Source organism: Apodemus sylvaticus, chromosome 6 (genome assembly GCF_947179515.1).
Source record: "Apodemus sylvaticus chromosome 6, mApoSyl1.1, whole genome shotgun sequence".
In the NCBI taxonomy this organism is placed as follows: Eukaryota; Metazoa; Chordata; class Mammalia; order Rodentia; family Muridae; genus Apodemus; species Apodemus sylvaticus.
The window spans coordinates 147,143,995-147,170,740 of record NC_067477.1 but is presented as its reverse complement, the minus strand read 5'-3'; the positions used below and the strand labels follow the sequence as shown (position 1 = coordinate 147,170,740).

Below are 26,746 nucleotides of genomic sequence, written 5' to 3'. Positions count from 1 at the left end.
CTCTTGAGTCACACCAGGATAGGAAGGCAGGACTAAGATGTTTGCAGAGCAGGAGATGTTGATTTGTGGACTTGCCTGGGGAACTGACTGGAATCACAATCCTGGCAGCACATCATCTTTAGAGTGTCCCTGTCCTTTTGCCCTGAATTCTTAGACTGTAAGTGCTTCTCGAATCTTGTCAAGTTTTTCTCTGAAAAGGAAAGGAAAGGAAAGGAAAGGAAAGGAAAGGAAAGGAAAGGAAAGGAAAGGAAGGAAGAGAAATGCATTTGGGCATTGTTTTGGGCTCCTTGAAAGTCCCACCCCACCCCAGAAGAAGTTTCTGAATCACACAGAAAACCTCCATTCTCTGGTTTGGTGCCAAGTCTAAAGTAGCCCAGGGAGGCCCAGGCTGGACTCTGAGAATCTGGCCCAGCAGTCTGAGGCAAAAGGGTGGGGGATGGAAGAGAAGGAGGAGAGATAGCCTGAGCTACCCTCCTGAAGAAGGACTTCTGACTTCCACAGAGAGATAGGATCATGGCTTCCACAACTCGGGACAATGTTCCTAATTCATGTCTTTAGAAATAGCTTGTTTGTGCTGTAGTTGTTGTTACTAAGTGTTTCAAGCACTCTGCGCTCCTTACGAAATACTTAACACTAAAACAGGAGTAGCAGATAGTTAGAACAGCCCCTAAACAAGGAAGACATGCAAATTCATTATATACTAAGAAACAGAGAAGAAACAACAACAACAACAGCAACAACAATAACAACACTAACACACACACATGCACACACACACACACACACACAAACACAAACACTCCAAGCTAAGTTAGACAAAGCCAGGACACAGGCTTAGCCAGAGGACATTTCATAGCTGTGACTTGAAGTAACTCAGATCTGTTGGCATTTAAATTTCAAAAGGGAAAGTGACTCATTCCAACCTCATTTTAAATGTTGCCTAATAATAAAGCACTGGACAAGGAAGGTCAAAAAGAAAAGAGCATGGAGTACTCTGCTCTGTGGAAGCAGATATTTCCCCTTCTAGGGTAAGGCCCTTAGTCCCCCCTGTCCAGTTGCGCCTCCTAGTGGTTCATTCCCATCATTGACGAACAGCTAAAATCAAAGAGTCACTGGCTTTGTGAGCATTCAAAGCTCCCACTGACAGACTTAGGCATCCTAAGGAGTGACCTCTTAATTACAGATAAGGAAGCAGGGAGGCCCCAGTGCCGCGGAGAATGATTTACCCACTTATCACTTCTGCCCCTCTCACGGCCAGCTTCTCACTTTCAAAGGGCTCAAGTGTTGACTTCTGAGCTCAACAACATTCCCTTAAATTTTTGCCTTACGCGCAGCCACTGCAGGATCTTAAACCTTTATACACGTGCAGCCTCAGTTGTTAATGAAATCAAACAAAAACATGCAGTTACAGCTTTCACTTGGAAAATGCCTGTGAACTGTGGGATTTGCCAAAGAAAGCACAGGCGTGAGAATGCAAACTATCTTCAAAGAAGCTTTCTAAATGTTGTGTAGCAGGAAATTCCATGTTTGAGGAAAACCATGCTAGGATATCCTTCACACAAGGAGTTGGGTGGCATGCAAGTGATGGTAAATTCTAGGTGGAGACATTATGAGTCGAATTTTCTGGTACTGGTGACAGTCTTGCCCTGTGGTCTCACCTATGCCACGGTGAGAGGGAGGCTCAGCTGGCAGGGGTCTAATCCACGTCCTGTTTTTCTTGGGGAGTCTTAACTTGGATAGACATTGTCCTATACATGTCGTCCTTCCTATCTTCTGGAACTCTCAGAGAACGTTCTGATGAAGATGATGGCGCTGGGAACATTTAGACTTTGCAGATTTAATTTTTGTGTTCCCTTTTCTGTTCTGCCAATGCCACAGACATCCTCAACTACGGTTTAAAGCAAGCAGCCGCTGTAGAATCAGGAGATTACAGACATGTCGATCTACGTGAAATGGCATGCAGACATACATTAAACATGTGGGCAAACATAAGCGAACCGAGTTTTGAAGCCTAGAATGTCATTCTTAGCTTTTGTTTCTCTTCTCTTCTTATAGATACACCTTGCCTGTCACAGAAGGAAAAACCAACGTCACAGTTCTAGATACTCAGATCCAAAAGTTGCGGTCCAGGTTTCTCTCGCAGATACATGAGGCAGCTCTGAGGATGAGATCTGAAGCCACGGATGTGAAATCCACCTTGCTGGAGATCGAGGAGTGGCTCGATAAATTGATGCAGCTTACTGAAGAGGTAGACCTTGTCATCTGTTTCCAGATGGATTCAGCGGATAACACGAAGGTTGGGGCAGGTGGTGGGTGGGGCTTCTGGTATGATATCTACCACTGGGATTGGATCTTATCAAAAATAAAAACAAGGACTTATTGGACTGAGGAGGCTACTGAAGGATGTATGGGGTAAAAGTCACCCAAAATTTAAGTTGGTTCCCAGAGTAACCTGCAGGAAAAGCATCATGTCTGCACTGCTGTCATAGAGTATTTTGCATGATGGAATACTAAAACACAACACAGAGAATTAAAATGTTATTGTAGTGTGGATGGGAAAAGCCTGGGTTAAAATATTGAATCATGTGTGGCCTTGGGCAAAGTCTTCAATTCCTGTCAGCCCATTTTCCCTACCAGGAAAAGGGAGAAAAACACAGTCCTTAGTTGGTAGAACTGTTGTTGGATTTAAAGATGATGATCACAAGGAAGGACAGAAGAGGTAAGGTATACAGTAGGTGCGGGATAAGTGTCGATGCAATACCCCACACCTCCATGGCTGAAAGAACAAGAGAAAACAGACACCTTTGAGTATCTAGGGTAGTGTCTTAGTTCCTTCTGTGCTGCTGTAACAGAACAGCGCAGGCGGGGAAGTTATAAAGAACAGAGGTTTCTTTTCTATGGTTCTAGAGGCAGGATAAGTCAAGATTTAGAGACCTAAACTTAACAAGAACTTTTTTTTTATTGTGTTATATCACTGGAGAGGAATAGAGGAACAAGAGAGAGTAAGCACCATGCACCTGGGACTGGGCCTACCCTCACACAATGCCTGTTCATATGCTAACTAACCCACTCATGCAATAACAGCACAAATAAAGCTTCAGACATATAACCCTGAGGAACACATTCAAACACACCCAAAATGGCTGTGGAAGGCTGCTTGGAGCTTTCTGATTAAAGCTATCTGAATAAATCCACTGATGGTTTTCTTCAGGTGATGCTTGAGAGGCAGAGGATACTTCCTAAAATACCTTTCAGATCCGAGTGAGTTACACATCTTCTTCTTCTTCTTCTTCTTCTTCTTCTTCTTCTTCTTCTTCTTCTTCTTCTTCTTCTTCTTCTTCTTCTTCTTCTTCCTCCTCCTCCTCCTCCTCCTCCTCCTCTTCCTCCTCCTCCTCCTCTTCTTCTTCCTCCTCCTCCTCTTCTTCTTCTTCTTCCTCTTCTTCTTCTTCCTCCCCCTCTTCCTCCTCCTCCTCTTCCTCCTCCTCCTCTTCTTCCTCCTCTTCCTCCTCTTCTTCTTCTTCTTCCTCTTCTTCCTCCTCCTCCTCCTCCTCCTCCTCCTCCTCCTCCTCTTCCTCCTCCTCCTCCTCTTCTGTTTCTTCTTCTTCTTCTTCTTCTTCTTCTTCTTCTTCTTCTTCTTCTTCTTCTTCTTCTTCTTCTATTTCTTCTTCTCCGTCTTCCTTTTCATCTTCTTCTTCTTCTATTTCTTCTTCTCCGTCTTCCTTTTCATCTTCTTTCTCATCTTCTTCTCCTATTTGCCTCCTTCACTTCTCCTCCTCCTCTTCCTCCTCCACTTCTCCTCCTCCTCCTCCTCCTCCTCCTCCTCCTCCTCCTCCTCCTCCTCCTCCTCTGGGATTTACTTGATCCTTCCCAGAAGAATCTCTACAAAGATGTGATGCTGGAGACCTACTGGAATCTCAATGTTATAGGTAAGACTGTGTATTTAATTTGAATTTCAAAATAAGGGACAGATGTTTCTTTGTTATTGGTGATCTTCTTTATTTTAGTTGAAAATGAGGAAAAATGAGCTGAACAAACAGGGTTCAGTGCTGTCAAAATTCACATTACCTTGATCTTTACCTAATTTCCTATCGTTTCTTTTCTGGAACTGTATTTTAGGTTCCAATTGGGAAGACCATCATATTGAAGAACAAGGTCAAACTTCTTGAAGTCTTGAAAGGTAATTTCCATGTGCTAATCGATGCAAAAATGCCTCTGTTGAAATTTTAATATTTTCTGGAAGCTCTAAAGAAAAGCAACAATATTAAAATTCAGTCCTTTAAATATAGCTGTGATTATAATATTCTCTCAAAACTATGCACAGCATTGTCGGTTATCTGATTCATGTTTGCAAGGAATTCCCTTAAGAAAGAAGACAAGGAACCAATGCCTTTAGAGATAACTTTATCTGATTTATAGTTCCATTAGAGCTATGCGGTGAATCTTCAAATCCATATAGTCTCATAAGATGTTACAAATTAAATAGTGATAAATATATGGCCAAAACCCAGGAATATTAATAGTCCATGGTAAAGTTGATATTCATATTCTTGTAGTGACATTGCTAAGTTTATTGAGAGGTCAGTTTATGAGAGTGTAGAATGATGTCATGAAGAAACCATAATCCATATAGCAAATGTCTATGAGAAACAAAAAGTCAAACAGTGTGAATTCAATGTGTGGGAAGAGATTTCATTCAATCTTCTTTTAGTTACTTTGAGCAGCTGCTCAGTGCTGGAAAGTTTTTCCTGAAACAATTCCAGACTGTTCTTTGACTGTTCAGTAAAAAGCAAAAATAAAACACTAAGTGGGTTCCTCCAACCTCTCTGGCTTTTCTTGGGGCTTAAAATGAAGAGGTGCCTGTGCAAGAATCAATTTCTAAGACCAACTTAGAAGCAGGGTTAGTCACAGTACAAAAAGGGTTGTAAGAGAGGTGAAAAGCTTTCCTGCTTTGACTGTGATTGGTATTAGGAAAGAATTGAGAGGTAATTAATTTTAGATGATCAATAAATGTCCTGACTGGCCATTTCTCAGATCTGCACACTAGACAATCAAGGATCTGGATCAAATACTGAACTTAAGTTAAACTAAATTATTGTAGTTACCCTAGTTAAACCAAAAGAGGAAATCCAGATATCCTGATGTGGCCCTCTCTAAAAGGACTATTATTTCATAGCTTTAAAAATGCTCTGTCTGAAAGAAAAACTATCAGTAAACTTTATATGCTCTAATACAAGATCCTAGACTCTGTCCAAATGGCCATAAAGCCAATTACATTTTGCAGTTATATTGGGAATATAATTACAACATTTCTTTCCTGCCTTCCATGATTACAGAATAATGATACCTAAAGCCTAATGCTGGGGAGAAGAAAAGTAGATGGTGCTTCAGTTCCCAGGCTTGGAGTCTGAGGTTGAGACCATGAAGGAGAGAGAAGATGAAGAAAGAAGACTGTGCCATGGGGCAGGTGGATTGGCCAGGAGGACTGGCCTGGTGTATGAGCAGTCTAGGTAGAACATGGAAAATGATATCTCACAGCTATTAACAGGAACTATAAAAAATAGTCAGTCCAACTGCAATAATTTAAATCTTATTATAAATACCAAGTCCTTTGTGCTCTATTTGGTACCTTTTTGATTCAAGTGTGGTAATAAATAAATAAATAATATTTACCACATCAAGGTGGCTTTAATTATCATTTCTGTCCAATGATTGAAAGGGAATGAAAAATTACGATGGCATAGGCTACACATTAGTCCTTGTTCCTGTTCTTTCTAGAAAATGTCACAATGTACTTTCAATCATCTTTTTTTTTTCTTTAAGAAGACAACAGGGAAGGATTGTTCCTGTAAGCTGTTATTAGATGTGGAAGTTGAAAGGCAGCCTGCTGCTCCCTGTGGTAGTGCATGTCTAAATCCTCAGAACTCAACAGGCACATGAGGAAAATCACAAGGCCAAGACCCAGCTCAGCTATCTTATGAATTTGACATCCAGTACAGGGTAGCACAAATGTTCACTGCTGACACCAGTCTGTCTGTCTGTAGGCAATTAATTCTTTGATTATCAGTTGGGTTCTGTGAATATCAAATTTTCTATTTCCTTTGTTAGTATCCAACTGAAAGTCAAAAACAACCCACAGCTGGAAAAAGTATCCAGTCTCTGATTCTGACAGTTGTCTGGCTGCATTAGAGATATGTCTTACACCCAATCTGCTGTTTCAGAAAGCTCAGGGCATCATTCTCTGGGATAAGGTTGTCAGAGGAGGTCTGAGATTATAAGGTCTCATAAGAATATTTTTCTCTTAGTTACTATAGTCTGAAAGCCACTAGACCTAGAAAAACCAACAGGGAGTAAAATGGTGAACTAAGATAAACTGAGAAATATTTCCTACCTGATTCTTTATGGTCTCCTTATGTCCCCAGGTTACACCACCATGGTCAGTAAGAGGAAAATATAAAAAAAAAAACTATATAAAATAAAATAAAAAACAAAAATAAAATATATAAAAATTCACAGTATACTAGCTTTGGACTAGCCAGCTCCTGTCTTTGGGGATGGGCAAACAAATGTAGTAGAATCCTCACCATTCAGGAATTATGTTAAGCAGGAAAGTTCATTAACTTCACAGTGGCACAATTGCCACTCCTGGGAAGCTAGGCTCACAGATGCCTACTCAAGGAATTTTCACATCACCTTTCCATGACTCACTGAGCCTTTCCCAGGACCACATCTTCCTCACTGGTTTACAGTGAGATGGAAAGACAGCTTCCTTCGTCCTCTCTCTCATTTCTCTAAGCTCCCCATTCTCACTCTCAAGTACACACCTCCTCCAACTTGCAGGCATAAATATGGGTGAACTCTCTAGGGACTAATTGAAAGCCCTGAGAGCAGTGGGTGTTGTGACATCACTAGAGACATCCCAGGGGATGCCCAGAGCTCTCCTGGATTCACTAGACTGTTCAGACAAGGGATTGTATATGTCATGGGGAACAGGCTTTTTCTTCCTGTTAATGCTGTTCCTGTACTGAACAGAAGCTGAGGTGCCCATCCCGGGAGACTCTCCTGGGACACAAATGTTGATCACCTCCATTTCAAAAGCCAGAGGTCTCAGCCACTGAGATTTCTCAGTGTCAGAACAATGGGAAAGTGCTGTGTTTTATTTCCAAATGTGTTAACTGTGCAGAACTGGGTCAGGATGGAGAGAAGAGCCAGTCCATCAAGTTGGCAGCAGAAGACTTGAGATGTCCACTTTCTTCCTAGGCTTTGGCCGCATGAACTTGTTAGAAGGCAGTTCCAGGGTCACCTTCAGCATGTGGAGATTCAGGACGGGAGGGACCTTCTCAGGACGGTCTTGCTTGGAGATGATGCCTGTGGACAGGGATCAGGAAAACAAGATGACTCAGATCTGACACTGTGACTGAGAGATGAAAACAAATGTATAGTATATCCTCTGTATTCCATCCCCTATACGTCAGGATGTGAGAGACTCATCTCACCAGACACTCCCTACTGGATGTGCATCCAAATTTGTCAAAAAATGTCCTAATTCTCCATTTCCTAAACAGCTCTCATCTGTCCCTCATCCACTTCCAACATATTTTATAAATAAATTAACCACAGTATACCACACTCAGCTGCCTCCAAGTGTGGTCTTAATGCCTCAAATCTAACAATTCCCCATTACTCTATGCAGATCACAGCTCCTATTATCCAGGACATGAGTGTTTTCTGGAGAGAGATAATGATCACCAAGACTGAGCATGGACAGTGAAGTCTAGCCTGGTCTCTGGAGTCCTTCGTTGCATGGGAAGGATATAGTTGCAAAGCGCTATGTGGCCATATTGTTTTAAATTTCGTATTCTCATGGAAAAGACTTTTTTGGCCTCGATTGTTAAAATCCTAATTATGATCTCAAAATTAATCATTTTAATATCAAAAATGTTGTTTTCAGTAGACACAGTCATAAAATTAATTTTATTGAACACACTTGAGCGTAGAGGAACCATGTCCAGACAAGCACCATGATACACTTATATAATATGTCCATATGGTGGGATGGTGTCCTGTTTTCAGTGGATGTGTATGTCTTCTCTTCACCTGCCCCAATGTTTTGGAATTGTTAATTAAAGATACACACATTGTCTTATTTTTATTATGCCATAAACAGTATACTCTGTTATTATTTTTAAACTTTTTTGCATCTAACATACTTTCTCCTTAAATTGAAGATTTGCATCGAATATATTTCTAATTAAATTGAAGAAATATATACATAAATGTTAAAATTGAAGATTTTCTGGGAATATTATGTAGATAATATGGAAGACATAGTAAACATTTCTAAACTAAATAAAGGGGTAATTAGATACATTTTCTGATAAAATTGTTGATTTACATGTCAAATATTTCTAAAAACACTGAACAAATATAGAGAAAAATGTGTTGAAAAAGAAGAATGTGTTGTCAAATAACAGTGGTAAAATAGAAAACATAACAAATATATCTTCACTAATTGACCAGCAGATAGAAGTACTTTCTGAATAATTGAAGGTTTTTTTTTTTTGGCCTTTTCCAGAGAGGGTTTCTCTGTGTAGCCCTGGGTGTCCTGGAACTCACTCTGTAGACCAGGCTGGCCTTGAAATCAGAATTCCGCCTACCTCTGCTTCCCAAGTGCTGGCATTAAAGGCATGCATCATCACCACCTGGCAATAATTGAAGATTTTGATGGAAAATATTCTTGATAAAATTGAAGAAATGTATAGAAAAAGCATTAAAGCTGTAGATTTTCACAAAACATTGATACAGAAAAAAATGTAGAAAAATTAAGCATTTCTAAAATTATTCATGTTGTAAGAAATATTTCCTCCTAAAATTGAAAAGTTGCATAGATACTATTTTTGATAAAATTGAAGAAATATATAGAAAAAGGTATTAAAGTTGAAGAATTTGTTGTAAAATAATAATTGTACAATAGCAAACATAGAAAATAAATAAATCTTTATTAATTGACCAAGCACATTGAAAATAAATTTGTGGATTTTTGATTCAATATATTTCTGACAAATTTGAAGTAATATATACAAAAAGGGTGTTAAAATGGAAGATTTTCATGGAAAATAATACAGGTAAAATGGTAGACATTAAACATTTCTGAATTAATTATGTGGTAAGTAGAAACGTTTTCTGGTAAAATAGAAGAGTTACACAGAAAATATTTCTGATTAAATTAAAGACATATATAGGAAATGTGATCACATTAAAGACTTTGTTGGAAAATAATAATGGTATAATAGTAAGCATGTATTAAATGTGTTAAAATTGAATTTGTTGGTGAGGGGTTAGGGTTGGGCTGTGCAGTTTATGTAGAAAAGCCCTTGCTTGAGAGCTGCGAAATACACTCAGATTCAAACTGTCTCTGTGTGTGTGTTTCTGTGTGTCACCAGTGAATCCTTTCCTCAGCCCCAGGCGGGTACCATGTTGGCATCCTTGTCTGTCTCCTGGCAACCGCTGGTGCCACCACTGAAGTCACCCCGCCCGCACCCTGGGTCCTTCCCTCTCATTCCTGGGCAGGCGCCAAGTTGGTGTCCCTGTCTGTCACCCAGCGAATGCTGTCCCCGCCTCTGCTGTGACTTCATGGCCCGCCCCCACCCCCCGTCCTTCCATCTCAGCCCAGGGCAGTGCCTTGTTAGCTTCCCTGTCCATCACTAGGCGACCACTGGCCCTGCTCCTGACGTCACGCTGGGCCCTCCCTGCATCCAGTCTCCTGGAGTGGTGTCATTTCCTGTCTTTCATTTTCATGAATAAAAGTGGGCCTGGAGTTTGAACATGCTTGTAGGTCTTGGCAGAGGCAGGAGGGATGCGAGCAAGCACTTTCAGTGCCTGCTGGGATTGCCCAGCTTCCCAGGCACTGTGGAATGGCCGGGTGGGACCGCATTCACATGCACATTCAGATGAATCTAGTGCTCCATGCTGCAGGTGTCTGTGAGCCCTGGAGTAACTGTGCTATCTTCCAGTCATCTCCGCAAATGTGTCTTACCACTGGTCTTACCATGTTCCCCATCATCCTGAAGCAGCTGGTCTGATAGAAAGATGGAATGGCCTTTTGAAGACACAGTTACAGCGCCAATTAGGTGGCAACAGCATGGAGGGCTGGGGCAGAGTTCTTCAGAAGGCAGTATATGCTTTTAATCAATGACCAATATATGATAGTTTCCCCCTTAGCCAGGATCCATGGGTCCAGGAATCAAGGGGTGTTAAAGTGAATAGTTCCACTCACTATCACTCCTAGTGACCCTCTAGGAAAAGTTTTGCTTCCTGTCCCCACAACTTTAGATTCTGCCGGCCTAGAAGTTTAGTTTCCAGAGGAAGGAGTGCTCCTACCAGGAGTCACAACAAACATTCCATTGAACTGGAAGCTCAGACTTCCCCCGGGCCATTTTGGGCTTCTAATGCCCTTAAACCAACTGGCTAAGAAAGGATAAACAGTGTTAGGAATGGTGATAGATCCAGATTACCATGGGGACAATGGATTGCCTCTCCACAATGGAGGTAAGCAGGATTATGTCTGGAGTGCAGGAGATCCCCTAGGGCGTCTCTTAGTACTACCATGTCCTGTGATTAAAGTCAATGGGAAACTACAACAGCTTAACCCAAGCAGGATGACAAAGGACACAGACCCATCAGGAATGAAGGTATGGGTCCATCCTCCAGGAAAGGAACCAAGACCTGCTGAGGTGCTTGGTGAAGGTGAAGGAAATACAGAATGGGTAGCAGAGGAAGGTAGTTATAATTACCAGCTAAGGCCATGTAACCAGTTGCAGAAACGAGGATTATAAGTAATATGAATGCTTCTATTTTATTTTGTTAAGGATATATTTGTCTTTCTTCCAATCCCTTTAACATCAATTGGCATTGAAACACTAAAAGAATGTTCCCAAGGGACATATCCCCATTGTAAATTTACTAATGTGTTTGCAATTGTAGGAGGAATAGTTAAATCATGTTAGGCTTATCCACAATCTTGTTATAGTTTCATGTGGACATGAGATATTATTTGTGTCAAGTTGACAAGGGGTGGATTGTAGTGGCTATTCCTGGTTGTCAACTTGACTATATCTGGAAGGAACTACAGTCTAGAATTGGAAGACTCACCTATGATCCTAATTTGGAGGCTCAGAGACATAAGTTTCTGACCTGGATCTTGGTATGGAGATCTTGAAGCATAGTGGCTAAGACAAGGAGATCTTCAAGTTCAAGATCATTTGGGATTAAAGGCATGGATGCAGACACCTTTAATCTGGGACACACCCTCTACCTGAGACCCCCATGACAATAATATGGGCTATACCCTCTGTTGGAGACCTACAGCCTTTAATCTGGGCTACACCATCTACTGGAGATATATAAGGACATTGTAATAAGGAAGATTCTCTCTCACTCTTCCTTGCCTGCTTTCCTCATGGGACTGAGCAACTGCTAGATCCTTGGACTTCCATCCACAGCTGCTGCTGACCATTGTTGGGGAGTTGGATTATAGACTGTAAGTCATCAACAAATTCCCTAACTATATAAGACTATCCATACGTTTTGTGACTCTAGAGAACCCAAACTAAATACACAAATTTTTGTGAATATGTTTTAAAGGAATCATATATTTCCTTTAGAGTGATATTAGTATGATGCTTTCTGTTGTACACATGTATGTGACATTTAGGAGGCAGTACCTTTTGATGATGCTCATGTGAACTTCACTGAGGAAGAGAGTGGAATTTGCTGGATCTTTTCCAGAAGAAACTCTGCAAAGATGTGATGTTGGAAACTTACTTGAACCTCAAAGCTGTAGGTAAGACTGTTATTTTCTAAAGGAAAAAATGTTTCTTGGTTATTGATGATGTTCTACTATTTTAATTGTGAATTATGAAGAATGAACTGAAAAATTCAGTTTCAGTGAATATTCATTGTAACATTTACAGTGCAGTGAAAATTCACAGTACCTTGAATTTTAACTAATTTCCAATAGTATATCATTCATTTTCTTGTACTGTGTTTTAGGCTATAATTGGGAAGACCATAATCTTGAAGAACATTGTCAAAGTAGAAGAAGACCTGAAAGGCAATTTTCATGTGCAAACTGTTACATATTTGCCTGTGAGAAAATTTTAATATCTTCTGGAATCTCCACCAAAAATCAAGGGTGTAAAATAACAGTCCTTTAAGTGTAGCTATGATTATTATCCTCTTACAAAACCAGGTACCTCAAGGTCCGATATTTGATTAATGTTTCCATTTGATATGTAGCTCCATTAATGCTATGCTGTGGACCTGCCAATATGTATAGTCTCATAGTACTTAGATATTGCACACTGAGTAGTGATAATTTTATATCCTAAACATTTTAATAAGCAAATAATCCATAGTAAAATTGGTGATGCTCATATTCTTGTTGTAATATTGTTCAGTTTGGTGAGAGGGCTTTTTATGAGAATCAGGAATGTTGCTGTGGAGAAACATTAATCCATATTGCACATATTATGAGAAAATATTCAAACAGTATGAATGCAATGTGTACTCCTTTCACTTGTCTTTCATTTTTTATTAGTTATATCATGTGTCACAATGGTTAAAAACCATGTAAGCATAGGGTTAGAAACAACATAAGATTTTGGTTCTGAAATGATGAGAAGATATGTAGTATTATGCCTTTGATAGACATTAGGAATATGATAGACATTTGCAATTAATTGGCCTTTTAGTTTTATGGGTATCGTTCCCAAATTCATAGCGTAGAACATCTTTATGGGTACTATGACACTGGAAATTCTTCCGTGTATCCTGGTTCAAAGTCAAAAAACTTGTATTCACTATACAGGAAAAATTATGAATGCAATCAGTGTTATAAAGATCAGAGTTGGTCAAACTTTCTTCAGATAGCTGAGATATATCATATAAAATTCCCATATAAAATGAGGATGTCATAAATATGAGCCATGTAATAACCATCACAGGTGTCTTGAACAACTCATAATGAGACAGAACACCATGATCATACAAAGTGCTAAAACTTTAAGATCTGTTCCTTCTTTACCATTAGACAAAATTGTAAACTTAATTCAAACTGATTACCTGATTGATCAGAGTAATGAATATGGTAATGATTTCACATATGCTGATTATCTTTGCAGGCATGTAAGAAGTCATAATGGAGAGAAAATCTATGAGTGCAATCAATGTGGTAAAGCCTTTGCAAGACCCAGTCAACTCCAAAGACATAAAGTCACACATTCTTGAAAGTGTTCTTCAGTTCAGGAATTGCCTTTGGGAAATAATTGGTTCACTTATGCATAAGAGCATATCATCTTCAAATAAATGTAATTTTACATACTCCTTTCTGATTCATATTGCTTTCATCCCCTTCAGTTATATTTCTCTAGTTAAACTAGTATAGAATAGTTTCATATCAGATCAGACTTTCCCAGACTGAAATGACCTTATTACACACTATGGAGTCAAGCTTCTCTATGAAGTAGCTAAACATAGCCAATCTTGACAGCTTTCTTTCAGCCATCCTCTATGATGGCCAATCTATGAATGGCCAAATTCCAAGCCATATGCCTTCATTGAATCTGCCCCGTAAATTTGTAGAAGATAAATGGGATCCCAGACCTGCAAGTCATTGGTAGAGTATTTGGATGGCATGTACAATGCCCTAGGAGTGTATGCATAGAGACTTAATTCACTCTAGCCCCCAGTCTCCTCACAAGACCTACCAGGATTTCCATAATATGTGTGTGTGTGTGTGTGTGTATAAAATCTATGTAGATGAATATATAGATATATTTTTATGAAGAACAAAAACTTAGATTAAGAGCTTGTAAAATTCCTTGGATCAAATGATCAGGTAAAGGAATGGTTGAGTTGTCAGAACATATCCAGAGCAGAGGAATCCATGAAGACCAAAAAAAAAAAAAAAAAAAAAAAAAAAAAGGGTAATGAGAAAACCATAAAACCTGTGTAGGGGCTAAATATTCTCAAGATATAACAGGAGACCTAAAGGGAGAATATTCTCTATTCATTTCCATAAGAATCAGCTCTGTAAACCCTATCTAAATCCAGAGCTGACATTATATATATATATATATATATATATATAAAATCATGGCTCATGAGGCTGACAAGACCATGAAGGGAGGGACAAGAGTCTCTTTCACATTTACCAAAACATAGCCTAAAAGCCAAAGTGTTGTCTGATGGGCAAGATGCAGAAGGGATAAAATAAGGGCTACAGAATCTGCAGTTCAAAAACAAAGGCAGAAACAACCATCCACAACTGGTGGGCTCCATGAGAGGCACTTAGCAGTAGAAGCATTTCTTCTTCTTGAGCTTTTATTGGTTCTTCGCCGTTTCTTTATTCTCATTCTCTAATCTCTGCAGATGTGATATTACCTGCTCCTGACCTAGCTTCAGCTTCTCATAGAAGCAATATGTCCTGTGGTAGGACGTGTCCCTAGGAGTGCAGATTCTCATGAACACTGGCCTAAAATATCACATCAGCACAGAGTGGTCCTAAAAGAACACACACCATGGGGTGTGATATCCTGGATCATGTGTACTGTCAAATTATGGTGATTATAAAGCATGATTTCCTGACACTAGGCAGACAAAGGCAATGTATCTAACTGTAGGATGCCCTGGATGCATGTGGTAACTAAGTAGGATTTGGGCATCCAGTCCATCCCTCTCTGCTCTCAGGAGCAAAATCAGTCAGAAATTACAAGTTAATATAGGGATTAGCACCTAAAAGAAGACAACTTTATACACTCCAAAGGGTCCCCAAATTTTACCAACTTACATTCTTCCATGGAGAAGCATTATGGATATGAGATTGGCAATAGTGACATCTTGGAGGTGCACCTACTTAGAACAACAGACCTTAAAAAAATATAAGATGAGCAGGACATTGCAGACCCAAGAACGTCACCATGGGATTTGAAAGAGTGAAGAGCTATAGTTCAAGTGTCCATCAGTGATAAATTCCAGTCAATCTCGCAGCTCATTTCTCTCAGTTGGTATCAGGTGAGTGGTCAGATTCTCCTTTTAATTTTCCTGCTTCTTGATAACAGTTGTTGGTGGAAGGGAGTTTGTGGCATAGCCCAGCCTCTGTAGCTAGAGGAACCCATGCGAACTTCCAAAGTGAGAAGGCGTAGAGTGTGGACAGATCAGGCTGAGGCCCAATGAAAAGAGAGTGCTTTTGGAATCCAGTGAGACACAAAAGACTTTGGCACAGGCTTAAAATGCCTGCTCTATGGATTTAAGCCTCCCACTATCCTGTAGAGATTTGGTTATCTGATCTGCCAGGTGTTTTGATTGCCTCCCTACACAGGCTAATGGTGACCAAACAGATGGCCTCTCCAGGCTTGTTAACATCTGCACAGGGAAGAACTTAGCTTCCGAGACCACAAATAATACTGATAAAATGATTGACATAGAAAACTTTTGTAAAATAATTAAAGAGGAAGTAGAAACATTTTCTGATATAATTGAAAATTTACAAGGAAATATTTTTGACAAAATTGAAGAAATATATTGAAAGTGTTGAAATAGAACAATTTGTTAGAAAATAATACAGTTAAAAATCAAATACTGAAGAATTACTTTTACTAAATGACCAATCATAGGAAAATTTTCTGATAACTTTGAAGGTTTTGATGGAAAATATGTCTGATAAAATTAAAGAACCCTAGAAAAAGTGTTAAAATTGATTTAAATAGAAAAAATATAGATAAAATGGTAGAAATAGAAAGAAAAAAAAAAAAAAACATTCGGGCTGGAGAGATGGCTCAGCAGTTAAGAGCACTGACTTCTCTTCCAAATTTCCTGAGTTCAAATCCTAGAAACCACATGGTGGCTCACAATCATCTGTAAGAAGATCTGACGCCCTCTTCTGGAGTGTCTGAAGACAACTACTGTGTACTTACATATAATAATAAATAAATCTTTAAAAAAAAAAAGAAAAAATTTTAAATTAATTAAAGAGTTAAGTAGAATCATTTTGTGATGAAATTGAAGATTTTGATGGGAAATATTTCCAATAAATTTGAAGAAAATATATACAAAAAAGTGATAGGATTGAAGATATTCAAGGAAAATTTTATAGATAATATGGTAGACATATTCATTATAGTGGTAAATAGAAATATTTTCTGATGAAATTGATGACTTTCATGGAAAATATTGATACAGTTAAAGAAATTTATGGAAACAAGCATTAAAATTGTAGAATTTGTTGGAAAACAATAATTGTAAAGTAATAAAAATACAAAATATCTTTTCTAATTGACCAAGCATATAGAAAAAAATTCTAATAATTAGATTTTAATGGAAAATATTTTTTATAAAATTATTTTTATTAGGTATGTTCTTTATTTATATTTTAAATAATTTCCCCTTTCCTTTTTCCCCCTCCCCAAAACCCCCAAAAGCCAATTCCCCTACCCCAGCTCCCCAATCAACCTTCTCCTGCATCCCTGTCCTGGTATCCTCTATACTGCAGCATCGAGCCTTTCCAGGTCCAGGGATCTTTCCTTCCTTTGATGTCCACCATCTGAAGAAATCTAGAAAAACATTGTTAAAATAGAAGATTTTCATGGAAATAATATAAAAAATGATAAACATAGAAAACATGTCGAAATCAATTAAAAAGTGTAGTAGAAATACTTTCAGAAAAAATTGAACATTTTGATGGACAGTATTTTTTACAAATTTGAAAAGTGTTAAGATTGACTATTTTCATGGAAAATATTACAGAACAGTGGTTGATCATTTCTAAACCAATTAAAATGGTAAGTAAAATATTTTCTGATATAATTTAAGATATTCATGGAACTATCATTGATAAAGTTGAAAAATATATAGAAAAATGTTTTAAAATTATAGGATTTCTTGGAAAACAATAATGGTAAAACCATTAACATACAAAATATATATTTACTAATTGACAAAACCAGTTGAAAAATCTAATAATATTGAAGATTTTGATAGAAAATATTTCTGTTAAAATCGAGGAACTATAGAAAAATGTGTTAAAATTGAAGATTTTCATGGAAAATATAGATAAAATGGTAGACAGAAAACGTTTCAAAACTATTTACAAAATTAAGTAGAAACTTTTTTTCATAAAATGGAAGATGTACATCGAATGTATTCTGATAAAATTAAAGAAATATATACAAAAATTTCTTAAATAGATTTTCATGGATAATAATACAGATAAAATGGTATACATATTAAGCATTTCTAAAATAATTGAAGTGATCAGTAGAAACATTTCTTAATAAAATTCAATAAATACATTAACAAGTGTTAAAATTGAATAATTTCTTGTAAAATAATAATGGTGCAATAGTAACCATGCAAAATATATCTTTACTAATTGATGGGCGGGAGGGCGGGGGACATGCTAAAGAGAGCCTGGTTGCTGATTTCATGCTAATGAAGGGAGGGCAGGGCGTGGGCATCCAGCGTGGACTGTGATGCTAATGATGGGACTGGCCTTGCACTTCATAATGAACTGCTATGCTAATGAGGCATCCTATGGTAATGAGCAGTCACATGCAAAATTGGCGTGGCCTGCGTGTAATTGATGGGCTGGACAATGTCACTTACAGGGGCAGGGTCACCCTGCTGTAACAGAGGGGCGTGGTCACAATAGGGTGTCCTCAGCGAGGGGTTGGGTCTGGGTGAAGTCACACCCATCGCAGGAGCTTCAGTCAGTCCTCCTCAGAGCGGGATCCAGATCGCCTGTCACTCACTTGCTACACCCTGTTCTGTTACTTAATTTTCATCCCCTCCCCAGGCTTTCCAATAAGCCTGGACCCCTGGTTCAGGCCTGGAACTGGATGGGCAGGAAGTGGGGACAGGGAAGGGGCGGGAGGTAAACCAGACTGAGAGTGGGCAGGGCGGAGACCTGACTGAGGATGAAGTCACTGAAGTGACTGACACGGAGGGCGGGACTCAGCGGGTCAGACAGGTAGTTAAATGGATATGAGCGCACAACTTCAGCGTGCAGCCCCGGCCACCTGGAGCTCCCGCTGTGTTCCCAGGATGCCTCGGGGCAGCGGCAGAAACCCCGGAGTCACCAACATCTGTCTGGACGAGGTCCCAAGATGCTCCTGACACATGGGGTGTGCAGGAGATGCGACTTCTGGTTTTGAGCGCCTGTGCGGTTCCCTGCTTTCTATTTCCAGTCTTGACTGATGGGTGATGTCATGCACCTGCCAGGCCGACCTGTCACTCACATGTGTCCCCGCCCACGAGTCCGCCCCTGACCGCCCGGCGTGCCACTGACCCAGTGAATCATCTGACCCTGCGCGAGCATGGAGAGCTTGGAAATCCCGTAGTCGGGGAACCTACCATATCCCAAAATTATACGTTAAGAAAAGGGAACCGGCTCAGTCACAGAAACCATAGAGAGGGGCAGGGCCTGCAGGAGGCGCGTTTTGCACTGTGGGCGTGTCTCTGAGGGGCCGAGTCAGGTGGGTCACAGGGCTTCCTGCTTAGGGAGCTTGTCTTAGGGGCGGGGCCTGGGCGTCCCCTGCACATAGCATTAAGGGCTGCTTCCTGTGGTTCCCGCCCACAGTGACAGACATTCGCGCTGACCACTCCACCTCCTCTGTCGGTAAACTCCATTTGCTCTGAGCCCCGCCCACATCCCCTGTCAGTGACGCCCACAATGATGCCCAGTCGTGCTGAGCACAGCCCACGTCCCCTGTCCCTGATGCCCACAGTGATGATTATGTATTTATGTATTCATGGTTTCATTCACTTATGCATTTGTGTATTTATGCATTTATGGGACTGTTTAGTTGATATATTTGATCCTGATTTAGTTTTGGTGTCGGATATCTGTCTAGGAAATTGTCCATTTCCTCCAGATTCTCCAGTTGTGTTGAGTATAGGCTTTTGTAGTAGGATCTAATGATTTGTTGAATTTCCTCAGTTTCTGTTGTTATATCTCCCTTTTCATTTCTAAGTTTGTTAATCTGGATACTGTCTCTGTACCCTTTGGTTAGTCTCGCTAAGGGTTTATCTATCTTGTTGATTTTCTCAAAGAAACAGCTCCTGGTTTTGTTGATTCTTTGTACGGTTCTCTTTGTTTCTACTTGATTGATTTCAGCCCTGAGTTTGATGATTTCCTGCCTTTTACTCCTCCTGGGTGAAATAGCTTCTTTTTGTTCCAGGGCTTTCAGGTGTGTCATTAAGCTGGTAGTGTATGCTCTCTCCATTTTCTTTTTGGAGGCACTCAGGGCTATGAGTTTTCCTCTTAGCACTGCTTTCATTGTGTCCCATAGATGTGTGTATGTTGTGTCTTCATTTTCATTGTGTTCTAAAGAGTCTCTGATTTCTTTCTTTATTTCTTCCTTGACCAAGGTATCATTGAGTAGAGTATTGTTCAGTTTCCATGTGTATGTGGGCTTTCTGTTGTTTTTGTTGCTGTTGAAGACCACTTTTACTCCATAGTGATCTGATAGGAGGCATGGGATTAATTCAATCTTCTTATATTTGTTGAGGTCTGTCTTGTGACCAACTAATTATATGGTCGATTTTGGAGAAGGTACCATGAGGTGCTGAGAAAAAGGTATATTCTTTTGCTTTAGGATAGAATGTTATATATATTCTACATATATGTCTATGTAGAATATATATAATGTTATCTATCTATATATATATATATAACATTCTATCCTATATATATCTATATGTAGATGCTCCTGATTTATATATATATATATATATATTAAATCTAATTCGTCCAAAGCTTCAGTTAGTTTCATTGTGTCCCTGTTTAGTTTCTGATGGGACAGTTGGGTACTCTGATGGGACTATGGAGCATTGTGATTGGACAGTGGGGCATTGGGACAGGACAAAGTACCAGTATATGAACACAGAATACGACAAATGCATTCAGAAAGGTGTGATATTTCTAAGCTATGAAGACCCATTGGGGATGGCTATTGCCTTAATAGCCTTCTGTTTCTCTGCATTCACAGCTGTGGTACGTTGGGTCTTTGTAAAGCATCATAACACTCCTAATGTGAGGGCCAATAACAGAATCCTCAGCTACCTATTACTCATGTCACTCTTGTTCTGTTTTCTGTGCTCCTTTTTCTGCATTGGCCATCCTAACAGAGTGACCTGTATCTTGCAACAAATCATATCTGGAATTGTATTTACTGTTGCTGTTTCCGCAGTTCTGGCCAAAACAATCACTGTAGTTCTGGCTTTCAAAGTCACAGACACCCTGAAGAAAATTGAGACACATCCTTGTATCTGGGACATCCAACTACATTATTCCCATATGTTCCCGATTCCAATGTATTCTGTGTGCAATATGGCTAGCAGTTTCTCTCTCCCTTTGTTGATTTGATGAACATTCTGAGTATGGCCACATCATCATTGTTTGCAACAAGGGCTCAGTTACTGCATTCTACTGTGTCCTAGGATACTTAGCCTGCCTGGCCCTTGGAAGCTTCACTGTTGCTTTCTTTGCAAGAAATCTGCCTGACACATTCAACGAGCCAAGTACTTGACCTTCACTGCTATTCTGCAGTGTCTGGGTCACTTTCCTCCCTGTCTACCATAGCACCAAGGGCAAGGTCATGGTTGCTGTGGAGATCTTCTCCATCTTGGCATCCAGTGCAGGGATGCTTGGATGCATCTTTGTGCCCAAGATCTACATCATTTTAATAAGACCAGACAGAAATTCTATCTAAAAGGTCAGGGAGAAATCATATTTTTGAATAAATAATTTAGGAATTCTGTCAAACATTGGCATATATCAATTATTATATTACAGTTCATGTATCTAGTTTTGAAATCACTCTCACTGGCTCCTCTAGTGATGACTAGAAGTATCATATCTGCCGATCTTGTGAACTTTCTCCATAAAGTCTTCACTCATTCACTTGCTTTGTTTCTCTGGAAGAAATAAAATTGTCAAATCCTTATTACGAATTTATTGATCATTTTGCTGTTTTGGATATTTTTCACCTGGTATCTTCCAAGAAAATTTGATAAGACAGTTGTACTTATGACCTTGTAGAGAAAGTGAGTTCCAGAACAGACATAGCTACAAATACAAACCACCTAACATATCAAATAAACAAATTAACTAAAGAATCTACAAAGTTGAAAACAGATCACAATTTCTTATTTCCAGTAGGGGCACATATATGACAGAGTACTGCATGTTTTTTCACCTATTCTTCAATATATTGGCCATAGTGTGAGGCAGAAAATTTCTTCTTCTGCTCTCAAGTACAAAATATTATATCGAACAATGTATAGAAGCTGTGGAACTCAGTGGTTGAATTATGGAATTGCTGGAATAGTCTGACGGATAGGGTGACCCTTAGGAAGACCAACAATCTCAACTACCCCAGACAACCAAGATCTCTCACACACTATGCCACTAACAATGCAGCATAAACCAGCTGATATGAGGCCCTCACATATATGGCATAGGATGGCCTGGTTTGACCTCAGTGGGAGAAGACACATTTACCCCCTGAGAATTGGTAGGACACAGGAATTGGGAAGGTCTGAGAGTTATGAGTCGTGGATATCCTCTTGGAGATGGGAGAGGAGGTATGTGAAGAGGAAGTGTCAGGGGTCAAATAAGGAGGGGGGATAACAACGTAAGTTAAAATAATAAAGACTGAAGAATTAAAATATACAGAATAAAATAAAGAAGATTGTAGATATGTGAACATGCTATTATAATGTAAGTATGGAAGGGATTGTTAAAACTACTGATATAGGCATGTAGCTATTTTTTTCTCAGAGCATGCCCTTGGTGTGCAGTTCTGACTGAGGTCCTTTACTCAGAAAATTCTGGAAGGATGGAATGGGAGCCACCTGCTCCCAAGACAGTGACATTCCCAAAAAGACAATTGAGTGTTTGTGGTCGTATTAAATCCATAACATTCATCAACTCTGCTCTCATAATGGGATGCAGAATGGATCTAAAATGCATTAACATCAGCAAATACTATCACTTCCCTAAGTAAGTCTTCATACAAATATACAAATCTGATCATTAACAACGTCCCTTTAAGAGACACATTTTTAAAAAAACCCAGATGCCCCTCAAAGGAGGAATGGATACAGAAAATGTGGTATATTCACACAATGGAATACTACTCAGCAATTAGAAACAATGAATTCACAAAAATTTTAGGCAAATGGTTTGATCTGGAAAATATCATCCTAAGTGAGGTAACCCAGTCACAAAAGTATACACATGGAATGCAATCTCTGATAAGTGGATATTAAATAGCCCATAAGTCCTGAATACTCAAGGCACAAATTGCATAACAAATGATGCCCATGAAGAAGTATGGAGAAGGTCCTGATTCTGGAAAGGATTGATCTACCATTGGAGGGGAATATAAGGACAGAGAAAATGGAGGGAGGTGATTGGAGAATGGATGGAGAGAAGAAGATTTATGGGACATATGGGGAGGGGGGATCCCGGAAAGGGGAAATCATTTGGAATGTAAATAAAGAATATAGAAAATAAAAATATTTTTAAAAAAGAGACACATTCTTCAGTAACATGCACATTGTATTCATTGAAAATTCACGGAAGATGTCACTTCAAAAAGAAAAAAATATATTTATTTAAACTGGAGTTTAAAGGAAGTCTACACAACTTTATTATAGTAACTGATCTCCTCTAAAATTTCATTTATATTATATTCCAACCTTGAATTTTAATAACATTTACTTATTTTTTTCATATTTAATTTTGTGTCCCTAAATATTTTGTAGTCACCATATAAGTGCAGGAGATGGTAGAGAAGAGAAATTGGCAACAGGTCAACTGGACTGTAGTAGTTGGATGGTGGTATTCAAGATTCAAGGTCTCTGTCTGATTAATGAAGAGGACAAATGATTACTTGTAACATTAAAAATAAACTGATAATGAAATGACCAAAGATTTTATTGATGAGCAAGATACCACATTTTAAAAATTCACATGATTTTATATCTATGAATTTGTGGATAATTTTTGATTCATGATTTATAGATTATGAGGAAACTTATATTTTATATTTTAATACACACACAGTTGGTGCAATGTAATGAGGTAAAATGTTATTACACAGTCAAAATTATTAAAATTATGTTGTCAACTACAGAACCAGTAGTACTCAAAAGATCATTTGTTTACAAAAATTGCTCCCTACATAAAAAAGGGAGATTGGTAGATTTAGCTTGTAATCATTTACAAAAAAATCAATGTCTTTAAAGGACACTTGTGGCCAGCCATGGCTAAGCAGCTATATTCATTAATACTAAAAATGATAAAGTGAACCCATCACCAGGATTATATAATAAGTGAGTTACATAACCCTAGGAGGTGTCTGCTAAAAACCATACATTTTCAAATAATACTTGCTCAAAATTATTGTGAAATGAATTATAAAATTATTTCTAATAAAAGGAGTCATAATCAACCCTATTTAGAACAATAAATTTAACAAAATTTTAACAAAATGTTTATATTATTTTACTTATGTGTATGTGTTTGCTATAGGTACACAGGTGCTTTTAAGTGCATACAAGTGTAGCTGCAAGTGAGAGGCATTCATTGACCCTTGAGTTAGACACAGAGACAGCTCTGAAAAACCTGACATGGATAGAGGAACAGAACTCAGATGTTCAGAATGGGCAGTGCATTCTCTGCACAGCTGAACTGAATGCCCAGGCACATAAAAACATTAACCTATAATTCTTTCCAAAAATGCATTTCATAGAGAAAAATAAACAACACGATGGAAGCACATCTTCACTCTCTGCACATATCCCAAGATTCAGTCCAATTGAATTAATGTTTCTCTTTTTTCCTGTTTTAATTTTCTTACTTTAATCCTTTGTTTTATAGGCCAGATTTTATTTCCCCTCGCGGCCTACCTTCTGACTGTTCCACATCCAATAACTTCTCCCCTTCTCCACAAGGTGGCGCCACCCCACCCACATCCCTCACCCTACCAAACCTCCCCACTTCCTGGGGCCTCCAGTCTCTTGAGGAATAGGTGCGCCTTCTCTGACTGAGTCAGACCTGTTAGTCCTCTGCTGTATATGGGCCTCATATCAGCTGGTGTATACTGCCTGGTTGGTGTTCCAGTGTCTGAGAGATCTAGGCATTCCAGTTTACTTGAGACTGCTGGTCCTGGAAAATAATACACATGAAATTAAAGACATATTAACGATTTCTAAATTAATTGATTGGTAAGTAGAAGTTTTCTGGTAAAATTGAATAGGTCCATGGAAAATATTTCTGATTAAATTAAAGAAATATATAGAAAAAACTAAATTAACTGCAGTGGTAAGTAGAAATATTTTCAATTTGTCAATTTTAAAACATTTTCTCATGATATTTCTTCAATTTTATCAGAACTATTTTACATGTATCTTTCATTTTATCAGATAATGTGTGTCCTTCCTCCTTCAATTTATTTAGAAATGTGTTTTGAATCAACAAATGTTTCGCTATTATTATCCATGAAAATGGTCACTTTTAACACTTAAAAATACGTTCCTTTTTAATCTTCAATTTTTCATACAATTATTTTTGTTTATTTTTCAATTAATTTAGTAAAATATTTATGCCTACATTTTTGTCAGTATAATTTTCCAAGACAATTGACAATTTTAACATGATTTTCTACATATTTCTTCCATTTTATCAGACACACTCTCCATGGAAATGTTGCATTTTGATATAAAATGTTTATTATTTCACTTTCAATCAATTTACTATTGCTTTTTTGTCTACAATTTTATCTGTATAATTTTTCATGAAAATCTTTAAATTTATCATATTTTTTTCTTTTTTTGAATTAATTTAGCAATGATTTTTATTTTTACCATTTTATCTGTATACTTTTCCTTGAGTTCAGAAATTTTAACATGTTTTTGATATATTTCATCAATTTTATCTGAGATATTTTCCATGTAAATCTCTACTTGTGTCAGTAAATATTTATAATTCTACTTTCAATTAATTTTGAAATATTTTTATGCCTTTCATTTTATCTGTATAATTTTCTATGATATTCTTCTATTTTAACATATTTTCCCATAAATGTCTTCAACTTATCATAAGTATTTTCTAGGTAAATCTTCAATTGTATAATAAAGTGATTCTACTTCATTTGTCAACTAATTTAGCAATGGTTTTTATGTCTACCATTTTATCTGTATAATTTCCTGAGACAATAGTGTATTTTAATTTGTTTTTCGATGTATTTCTTCATTTTTTTCTGATTTAATTTCCATCTAATTCTGTAATAGTTTCAGTAAATACTTATAAGTCAACTTTCAATTAATTTAGAAATATTTTTATGCCTACCGTTTTATCTGTATGATATTCCATGATGATCTTCAATTTTAATTTTTCCTGATATTTCTTCAATTTTTCTTCAGTTTTCATAAATATTTTTGATGTTACTTTTCTATTATTTTAGCCATGATTTTATGTATACCATTTTATCTGAATAATGTGCCATGAAATCATCAGTTTTTCTGTGCATTTCTTCCATTTTATCTGAAATATTTTCCACTTAAATCATCCATTTTATCAAAAATGTATATTTCCTCCTTCAGTTAATTTAGAAATATTTTCAATTCAACCAATATATCCATATTATTTTGCATAATAATCTTAATTTTATCAGAAAATGTTTATAATTCCACTTTCAATTAATTTAGAAATGATTTTGATGTCAATTTATTGATATTAATTTCCATAAAAAACGTCAAATTTAATACCTTTTTCTAGTTTACCAAGCATACTTTCCACATAAATATTCTATTTTTTCACAAAATATTTCTACTTCATTTCCAATTAATTTAGAAAAGTTTTTATGTCTACCATTTTATCTGAATAATTTTCAATGAAAAACATCCATTTTAACATGTATTTCTGTTTTTTCAATTTATTAAAATATTTTCCATTTATCTTTAGTTTTATGAGAAAACGCTTTACTTCCCCTTTCAATTATATTAGCAATGTTTTTATGTCTACCATTTATTTGTATAATTTTCCCTGAAAGTTGTGAAATTGAATGTATCTTTCTATATATTTCTTTAGTTTTGTCAGAAATGTTTTCCACGTAAATTTCTAATTTTGTCAGGAAATATTTATCATTCCACTTTAAGTTAATTTAGAAATATTTTTCTGAGTACAAATATAATTGTATAATTTTCTATGATAATCTTCAATTTTTAACATGTTTTCCTGTGTATTTCATCACTTTTATTTTCCACGTTTCTTCAAATCTATCAGAAAATATTTATACTTTCTTCCTCAATTATTGTCCAAATGTCAACCAATTGATCAATATTATTTTCCATTATAATCTTAAATTTCAATATTGTTCTCTATATTTCTTCAGTTTATCAGAAATGTTTCCCTTTACATTTTCAAGTTTATCAGAAAATGTTTATAATTTGCAATCAATTAACTTTGAATAGTTTATATCATCCAATTGATCTGTATTATTGTTCAAGAAAATCGCAAAACTTAACACTATTTCCTATATTTTCTTCAATTTTTTCCTGAATAATATCCATGTAAATCTTTAGTTTTGACACAAAATATTTCTAATTCCACTTTCAGTTAATTTAGTAATGTTTTATGTCTACAATTTTATCTGTATAATTTTTCATGAAAATCTTAGATTTA

At 37.5% G+C, this 26,746-nt stretch overlaps 1 protein-coding gene across 1 annotated transcript in view; it reads left to right on the top strand.

Annotated features, from left to right (window-relative positions):
- The window catches only part of LOC127687712 (myoferlin-like), a 315,382-nt gene that overhangs the window by 46,288 nt on the left and 242,348 nt on the right, over positions 1–26,746 (top strand). The gene's annotated exons all lie outside the window — the stretch shown is intronic.